The following is a 10,652-nucleotide window of genomic DNA, read 5'->3' as shown; positions in this document are numbered from 1 at the left end:
CACTTTTGAATGCATACAGTGCATTAATTCCAAGTCAAGTGCATTTTCTTTTCTCTGTAGGATAACTACAACAAAGTGCATTCAGAACAAAGCCAAGGTGCTTTAAAACTGCATAAACATCTAGGCCAGTAGGCCTACAACAACATAGTGTAAATAAAGACTGTAACAGCCAGGCCTTCAACAACAACAAATGCACCTATAAGTGCATGCATACAAATGTGCAAACTGGATAAATCCACATGAATGTAACTATTTACAAATGAAATTACAATTCAATTTCAAGAATCTGTAAATAAGGCTGTCTGTCCTCATAAGCAAAGTAGTAAACATTGTATAAAGATACATAAAGTGAAAACTGGATACAAAATCCACAATCAATTACAAATTAAATTACAATTTCAAGAATCTGCAAATAAGGTGGTCTGTCCTCATGAGCAATGTAAACAACATTGTATCATTTAGATAAAGAAAGTACAATATATTGAACACTGTGCTGCTGTCATTTCCCCCTAATGATAACCTGAGATGGTGAATTATAACTCACAATGAAAATTGTTCAGGAAAGTGGGTATAGAGTAGACATGTAGAACTAGATAAGCTCATGATAAGCCAGCCTTGTCTACTTATTAAGGAAAAGTGGGAAGTTCTTTTTAATGAACAGTAGCTTCTCTGCTTTATCAGCCATAAGTCTGTTCCTCTTCTCATCAAGCACATGAGAGGCAGCGCTGAACAGTCTCTCGCTGTCAGTGCTTGTGATTTGATCTTACTCCGCATATTTGTCCGGGTGTTTTGATTTCAAGTGGTGGAGTAATCCCGAAGTGGTGAAAGTCTTTGCAGTTACACCCCATCGAGAAATGTCAGTTGAACACGTTTTGCAAATCGTAATCCGCGCCTCTTTCTCTGATATTTTTAAATATCTCCAAGCGCCAGACATGTTGGCTGTGAGCCAGCTGCGAGCATGGTCGCGCGCCGTGCTTGTCGCCGCGTTTTGATTACGTCATGACAACAACACCTTAGCTTACCAACGTAACCCTGTCCCCTGACATTCGGTGATATTTTTTCGGTGCGAAAGCCGAAAGGGCCTTTTTAACCATTTTCGGCCGATAATTTTCGGCGGCCGAATATTCGGTGCATCCCTAATACATACATACATACATACACACACATACATACATATATACATATATACCTACATACATACATACATACATATATATATATACAGTGGGGCAAAAAAGTATAATTTAGTCAGCCACCAATTGTGCAAGTTGTCCCACTTAAAAAGATGAGAGAGGCCTGTAATTTTCATCCTAGGTACACTTCAACTATGAGAGACAGAATGGGGTGAAAGAATCATGGAAATCACATTGTAGGATTTTTAATTAATTAGTTGGTAAATTCCTCGGTAAAATAAGTATTTGGTCACCTACAAACAAACAAGATTTCTGGCTCTCACAGACCTGTAACTTCTTCTTTAAGAGCCTCCTCTGTCCTCCACTTGTTAACTGTATTAATGGCACCTGTTTGAACTCGTTATCAGTATAAAAGACACCTGTCCACAACCTCAAACAGTCACACTCCAAACTCCACTATGGCCAAGACCAAAGAGCTGTCAAAGGACACCAGAAACAAAATTGTAGACCTGCACCAGGCTGGGAAGACTGAATCTGCAATAGGTAAGCAGCTTGGTGTGAAGAAATCAATTGTGGGAGCACTTATTAGAAAATGGAAGACATACAAGACCACTGATAATCTCCCTCGAACTGGGGCTCCATGCAAGATCTCACCCCGTGGGGTCAAAATGATCACAAGAACGGTGAGCAAAAATCCTAGAACCACACGGGGGGCCCTAGTCAATGACCTGCAGAGAGCTGGGACCAAAGTACGCCGCCAGGGACTCAAATCCTGCAGTGCCAGACGTGTCCCCCTGCTTAAACCAGTACATGTCCAGGCCCGTCTGAAGTTTGCTAGAGAGCATTTAGATGATCCAGAAGAGGATTGGGAGAATGTCATATGGTCAGATGAAATCAAAATAGAACTTTTTGGTAAAAACTCAACTTGATGTGTTTGGAGGAGAAAGAATGCTGAGTTGCATCCAAAGAACACCATACCTACTGTGAAACATGGGGGTGGAAACATCATGCTTTGGGGCTGTTTTTCTGCAAAGGGACCAGGACGACTGATCCGTGTAAAAGAAAGAATGAATGGGGCCATGTATCGTGAGATTTTGAGTGACAACCTCCTTCCATCAGCAAGGGCATTGAAGATGAAACATGGCTGGGTCTTTCAGCATGACAATGATCCCAAACACACCGTCCGGGCAACGAAGGAGTGGCTTCATAAGAAGCATTTCAAGGTCCTGGAGTGGCCTAGCCAGTCTCCAAATCTCAACCCAATAGAAAATCTTTGGAGGGAGTTGAAAGTCCGTGTTGCCCAGTGACAGCCCCAAAACATCACTGCTCTAGAGGATATCTGCATGGAGGAATGGGCCAAAATACCAGCAACAGTGTGTGAAAACCTTGTGAAGACTTACAGAAAACGTTTGACATCTGTCATTGCCAACAAAGGGTATACAACAAAGTATTGAGATGAACTTTTGTTATTGACCAAATACTTATTTTCCACTATAATTTGCAAATAAATTCTTAAAAAATCAGACAATGTGATTTTCTGGATTTCTTTTCTCATTTTCTCTCTCATAGTTGAGGTATACCTAGGATGAAAATTACAGGCCTCTCTCATCTTTTTAAGTGGGAGAACTTGCACAATTGGTGGCTGACTAAATACTTTAAAAGTATTTAATCAGCTTTTTTGCCCCACTGTATATGTATATATACTGTATATGTAGGTGTATACATATATATATATATGAGTGTGCTTATAGGCACTAGTTTTCTGTGAAAAAAATATTTTGAAGCCAAAAAACATTGGAATATAGCTGTCACAGCTGCCTGTACAAAATGACTCGTAAACATAGAAGCATTCATGCCAAAGGATTAAGGCATTGCGCAAAGTCCAGTGGGAGACCACTCGATCTGCGGCTTACATGCACAAACTGCCGTTTCAGTGAGATTGAAAAACTAAAGGGCTACATGTCATTGTTTTCACAAACGGCCGGATCTGAGGCTTCTAGTGGTCTGCCATTGTTTGAGCAACCACAAAGACAGCTTTTGTGTGGAAATGTTAAACTGAGATTAGCTGCAGCAGCCTAGCTGGCTACATGAAGCCTCAGAAGAGCGTGCTGAAATCATAGAGTTGCTCCGATGGCGTGGAAAGCCCTAACACAAACACTTAAAACAAACTGTACAGCTGCTACGTAAGAAACCCAAAGGAAATCTCCAAAGATTATCCACCAATTGCAATAGGATTTTCAGTAAACCATATTACATTGATTTTGTGCCAGACGGCAACACAGTAAACATATGAGTGGCTATATTGATTTTAGTGGTTTTAATCTTGTAGGAGAAAAGGCTGTCTTGATAAACAGTACATTTCAAGAAAAATCTCCGTTATATTCATAACCCCCAGGATCATCAACATAGGTTGAAAAATGTCACGTTATAGCGGCACTTTATTACAGTCATCTATCAGTACACGAGGTTGACGTTGGCGCTGTCATGCAGTGCCTTTACAATAATTTCAATTTTTCTGCAGTATCAAATCATTTAGATTTTACTGACATAAAAAGGAATATCCATAAATCACTTTTCTTTGTGCAGTCAAATTGTTTCCCCCAAACCCTGATAAGAGTTATTGGTTGTTAAAATGGATAAATGGTCTCAACAATATGCTTATCTTCTCATGTGCAGCATCAAACATGTGTGCATGCCTGGCCATTTTAAAATGAGAGGCATCTCATTTGCTGTGAGGAGTTTGCATGCTGTGATGTGTGAAGACGATAGCTCCGACAGCACCCACTATTATTTGATGATTTATTGTAATTCTCTCAGTATGGGCATCTGCTTTGTTTTCAGACATTTTCTTTCCAGCTCCCTGTGGCTCTTTGCTGTCATGTATTTTTGCCTACGCTTTGTCACAACCATAAAAGAGCTGTCTTACATGCGAATTTGTCTCAGAGACAACGTTAATCATGAAGGCCTCGCCTCAGTAAAGACCTTGATGTCCAGTCCACCTGAACAGACAGAACCGCCATCAGTGGCCAATCACAGCCTGTTTGTAGTGCATTTTGAAAATTAATTTGGCTTTTTTTCCCTCTGCACAGGAAAATGGATCCGACTAATCTGCCATCCGGGGAAACATGTTCCGCAAATCTGACATTCTGGTCTCAATGAAGGGTAAAGTGCAGCGCTCTTGAGAGCAATTTCCTTATTTGAGCTTTAAAGGTCCCATGTCATGGCAATTTTTACTGATCATGATTCCATTTTCGAACTCACATTGGTTTCTCATACAGGATCTCTGTATAGTATGTGTATTCACTCTGTCCTAAACGGCGTGTTGGAGCTCCTGCCCCCCTTCCCTGTGAGCCCAGTGGCTGCGAGACAGCGAGACACAGCAAAACCCGGCCCGAAACCATTCCGAGCACACACCCGCAGCCTGGCTGGGAGTTTGTGTGCGTGTGTGAGGAAGTCCTTAACGTCACGGCTCTGCGGACCCGTTACGTTACGTCACTATACATTCGGCCAACGAAGGTCCTCTGGGTGGAACAAACACTGACCAAAGAAGGTTCCGGGACGAACCAAGTGGTGAGATAGGCGTAGGGGTTTCTGTTTTAGTTGGGAATGTATTTATATGTATTCTGGTCAGTTATAATGTTGTTCTTGGGTTCAATTAACAGATTGCTATAAATAACTAATAATGCTTTGTAAATTATATTATGGATCTTCTTTATAATATTGATAATGACACGTGTATTTATTAAGTGTACCTGTGAATGGTTTCTCCCAATCAAATCCTCTGAAGAACCTCTATAAAATGAGCCAGTCTTCAGTCAGAGGAGAGTGGTGCACCTACAGTACATGCTGGCTACTGTTCTCTTGTGGTGTTTTTGGAATAAAGTAGGCATGGTTTGCAATTCTACCTCCTCTCGTGTTCGATTATTTTCCTGAAAATCCAACCGCTTAAGGGTTGCTGTCTCACAATTTGTTACCTATAAAGAGACGGGAGTTAGCGAGAGCGCCGAAAGTGTTTATGATTGTGTAAGATTGACAGCGGTTGAGATTAATCATTGTGTGCAAATAATATGTTTGTGCGTGTGTATATCATGACGTTAAGTTGCATTAATTGTAGAAGTGAACACTGTGTAAAGTTTGCATCCATCGCTTACCCATGCTGTTTCGTCCTGTGTCCGCAGTGTGTTCGGCCAAAAGGTCCTCGGGTGGAACAAGCACTGACAAAAGAAGGTTCCGGCACGTAGCAAGTGGCGAGATGGGCGTAGGGGTTTCTGCTTTAGTTGGGAATGTATTTATATTTATTATGGTCAGTTATAATGTGGGCTTTGGGTGGAATTAACAGATGGCTATAAACCACTCATTATGCCTGCACATAATATTATAGATATTCGCTATAACCATTATGATGACATGTATTTATTATAAATTACCTGTGAATGGTTTCTCCCAATAAGATCCTCTATAAAACAGCCAGTCTTCAGTCGGAGGGAAGGGGTTGTCCTCTTGTGGTGTTAGCTAAATAAAGTCACCATAGTTTGCAATTCTACCTCCTCTCGTGGTTGATTATTTTCCTGAAAATCCAACCGCTTAAGGGTCGCTGTCTCACACATGGCCATTTCTACTGATCATAATTCCATTGTTGAGGTCTACTAAAATAGATTTATATTGTGCTATTTTCCCAACTCACATTGGTTTCTCATACAGCATCTCTGTATAGTATGTGTATTCACTCTCTGTTCTAAACGGCTTGTTGGAGCTCCTGCCCCCCCCTCCCTGTGAGCCCAGTGGCCGTCTGCGAGACAGCGAGACACAGCGAAACCCAGCCCGAAACCAGCCCGAGCACACACACACACCCGCAGCCTGGCTGGGAGTTTGTGTGCCTCACAGCGTCCCGCCGTCTCAGGGAGGAGAAATCGGCGGGGCTGCAGCTGAGAAAAGATGGAGTGTGCGTGTGTGAGGAAGTCCTTAACGTAACGGCTCCGCGGACCCATTACGTTACGTCACTTACATTCGGCACACTGACCAAAGAAGGTTCTGAGACGAACCAAACGGCGAGATAGGCGTAGGGGCTTCTGTTTTAGTTGGGAATGTATTTATATTTATTCTGGTCAGTTATAATGTTGTTCTTGGGTTCAATTAACAGATGGCTATAAATAACTAATAATGCTATGTAAATTATATTATAGATCTTCTTTATAATAATGATAATGATACGGTGTCACTGTACCCAGGAAGAAAAAGAGAAATCTCCAACGAGGCGTTCTGGGGCAGCATAGACAGGTCTTTTCTGTGTTAGAGTTTTACTCGCTACAGGGTGTACTTTGAGGGTTTGTGACTTTGCAGACCGTTTACATGCAGAAAAAGCTACATAAAACACAAGGGGACGGGTAATAACCAGAAAAGCAAGACATGGGACCTTTAAGTCAATAAGTTCAACCATAGGACATTAATCACCAGAGAAAAAAAGAGAAAATCTCTATGTTTCGATACAAAGCAAAGTGGCTCTGCTCAACCCGTGAGCGTAAACCTAGATTTCTACCCTACAGCTCATTACATCTGAATTGAATTTATTTTCAGTCACCCGTGTTGCAGATCTGTATTCACCTCGGGTGATAAACCTCTTCTGGCCACCAATTAAGGGGAAACATTTACATGCACAGCCCAATTTAAATGCACCACCATCAGAGTAGACATGCTCAATCACCTCCAAGTCTGTCTCATTTATCATGGTCTTAGCGGCAATCTTCCTGGTATTGATTCTGCAGCACGTGTGTGTGTGTGTGTATACCTGTATTTCTCTCTAAAGTCTGGGAGGACATTGCAGCTGGACTGCAGCAACCTTGGGTTGGTGTTGGGCTGTGATGCTGTGTGACTGTCATACAGGGAAAGCGTACCAACAGCATCGCGTGCAAGACATGAGCAGTGAGTGATTTAAGCCTTGAGCATATTGGCAGTCTGTAAGGTATCGACACCGGCATTGATTCTACAAGTATCATTGCTGTATCCGCCCTTCAGATGTTGGTTGCCTGCAGGGAATTTGAGATGTACACCGACATGACCTGCTGTAGCCAACTAGTAAATACTGGGAAAACTAGCCCCATGTCATAAAAAGAATGAAGTTTGCATTTAGAAAGGTTGGTTCATCAAAATTAAATGTTTTCTTTCGCTCATTTACTCCTAGTTTTGAGACTTCAGTGTATGAACCTTCTGCTGCCAACACAATACAGTGGAGAATATTGTATTGGTGCCTCTGTGAGCATTGGAAAATTATATTTGAGAAACTCAAGATCAATATATCTTTCCAGATATTTGACCTCACTATAATCTGTTTAACCCTCCTGTTGTCTTCGGGTCAAATCTGACCGATTTACTACTTTCATCAATCATAACTTTTTTGCTTTACATTCGATTGCATTAAGGCTTTATGATTTCCTTCACAGTAGACATTTGAACATATACTATTGCTGATCACCACTTTCATTGAAAATGTGATGATTTAGTCAACTTTGTAACATCCATGGGGTTCCCGGTCAAAGATGACCACCATAAAGAAAAGGAAAGTAACCATCCGGATCGATCGGACACACACACACACACACACACACACACACACACACACACACACACACACACACAGAACAATGACACATTTCCCGCTCTTATGTGCCCATCCCCCCACATGGATCACACCTGGCACACGCACTAAATGTTCAGTGTCTATAGAGAACCGCAGAAAAAAACCAATGCAAACTCTCCATAGGATTTTGGAAAATAGCTCGAAATAAGGTCTGTGGTTGACACACATTTAAGAGAGGGATCACGTTTTGTTCAGCCGGATAATCTCCACATGTCAACCCTACTTTTATAATTTTTGAATCATAAATCTAGTCGCCAAAAGCGAAATGCTAACGTTATGCTATAAACGAACTACAAGCCAGTACAGCAGCAGGGTCGCACGACTTCAACGTCACGCCAACTTAAGATCGTTTCAACTGACTTGCACTGAAACTGCACTTTGAACACTTTAAATATATTAACATTTTAAACTGTATACCCCGGTTATCTAGGCCCTTTTTGTTTTATGTATACATGTCACACTGTGGGAAACGATATTTCGATATTTCCGGATGTATAACACATGTAGAATTTTACTACTATTTTACTACCCATTATTTACATTTCACCGTGACATGGACAACAATGTAACGTCAGCTTACCTCATGGCACGAATCCAGACTCTCCTTTGGAAAACATTGGCCGGGAAACGATAGAACAAGCACGTTTCATGCGAAGACCTGTGGCTGCAACCCGGAGCAAAGCAACAAACCATTGCGTAGCTAACTAGTAGCGCTAGCTTTAGCTAACGTTAACCAACGAAACGAACTGCCGAGTAAAATTGGAAAACACTGGTAATTAATTATTCTATAATTTGTAAAACTACGGTGTTAAAAACGACAATTTCAAAAATACAGATTATAATGGTCAGATATAGATATACAGATACTAAAGATAGGCAGGTACTTGCTTTCAAGCAGAACACAGGGGAAAACAAACTTAGCGGGAGTGTTTACGTGTTCGGCGTAATGACGTACAACGGCCTCGACAATTTCTGTAGTCCTATTCAGCCATTCGGTAACAACCATCGTTTTTCAGACACGTAAACTCTTCAAAAATTCCCAGTGGGGTCACTGCTGATGTATTTAATGTCGTAGAACAAAACGTGATTTATCTCTTAAATTTGTGTCAACCACAGACCTTATTTCGAGCTATTTTCCAAAACCCTATGGAAAAAATGCATTGCTTTTTGAGGAAGGAACCGGAAGTGCTAAAAATGCTAACTCATTTCCGGGTTTTACGACGCATCACTGCGGTTCTCTATTCTCTGTATATTTACTGCAGTTTTTCATGTATACCAGTAGTCTGATACAAATATATTTACAGTTTGAAAGGGTGTTCAATGAAATTTGGTGATGATTAATGGTTTTTGTGTTAGTTTCAGTTAAAACAGGACCGGTCAAATTTGACCGCGAACACCAAAGTAAGGGGGGGAAGCGAAGACGCTAGGAGGGCTAAATTAATACTTCTACGGTGGAAAGAAGATGCAGTGAAAAGTGTTCAAAACTCAAGGTCAAACAGTCTTTGGAAGCCATTGTTGTTGGAATGACACGTTGAGGTTGTGTATTTTCATATGGTGATCACTATCAATTTTTTTTTAACTCGCAGTAAATTGGAGTAAAAGTTTTAGACAGATATCTCCCAAAAAATACACATTAACTGAAAACTGCAAATTAAAATAGTAATTAAGAAGAGCCGATAAACAATATGCACTCTAGAGATGAGGATTTTTTTTTTTTGGCAATTTGTGTGCTTTAACCTTTAAACTACTTATTAATTGACGATAATGTACATCGTTAATCAATGACAATGATTAAATGTGCAGCATCTTAAAAACAACATTTTATATTAAACCACGCTCAATGAGAATAAGCAACATAATCAGTTCACAACTTGGATATTTCATTAAGTATATGTGAGAACATATCAACAAATGACCTTTTAATACTTATTTGAACAACAATCTGCCAATGTGTTAAACACTTTAATTAGTTATTCACCTGTGTAAAGCATGCTTCACACAATGACATATGGTGGAGAGTGAGTTCCCTAATGCTTTCAGCTTGGCTAATTATTTCTTCCATTTAAAGATAAAAACTGAATATTTATGTTTGTGCATAAAGTCCTTTCTTTCATTCTTCTTATGGTAAATGTTTCTATCTTGCTAGCATTTACTGACCTTCTGAATAAGATAATTTCATTAGCTCATTCATCTCTGTTATGTTTATGCATGGGGTTTTTGTTGTTGTGTTTTTTCTTGTTGTTTGCTCCTTTTACCCCTCACTGTCTCTCCTTGGGCCCTTCTCACTTCTCTTATTTTTCTTTTCCTCGCTCCTCGGTCCTCGGTCTCGCCGGAAGTTGATTTATCTGCGCCATCTTGAGTAACGTCCAAATGGCCTTATTTGTGCCGGAGGAGCGAGGAGCGAGGAGCGATAATGGAGGAGCTATAATCGAGGAACCACCAGACCATCCTCCGATGAAATCCTCAGACACTCGCCCCGCCCCTTAATGTGTATCGCTCACTGATTGGACGATGCAGTGCATGCACTGATCTGATGCTTCTTGACATGAGAGCAGTTTCCCAGCGGAGTGAAGAAAATACATGAACCTCACGGGAGTCACTCCTCAGTTTGTACCGTGTTTTGTTTCAATTCATGTATCATTTAGTTACAAATATGTGATATATCTGAACAACAAAGTGGTCAAAAATCATTTTATTCATTTTTTGGAAACATTTTCATGATCGCTTTTTTCGTTTTACATTTTAATTTATTGTCATTTCCATTCAATCAGTAATTAAGTGCTATTTCAAATGTTAATGTGCTACATATCCACACAAACAAACAAAGTGTGCAATCCAATGAATGTTAATCTAACTGGGTTTTGATAGATAACATATCTCTTTTT

Source organism: Notothenia rossii (genome assembly GCF_949606895.1).
Source record: "Notothenia rossii genome assembly, chromosome: 4".
Taxonomy (NCBI): domain Eukaryota; kingdom Metazoa; phylum Chordata; class Actinopteri; order Perciformes; family Nototheniidae; genus Notothenia; species Notothenia rossii.
This window is presented reverse-complemented; position numbering follows the sequence as displayed.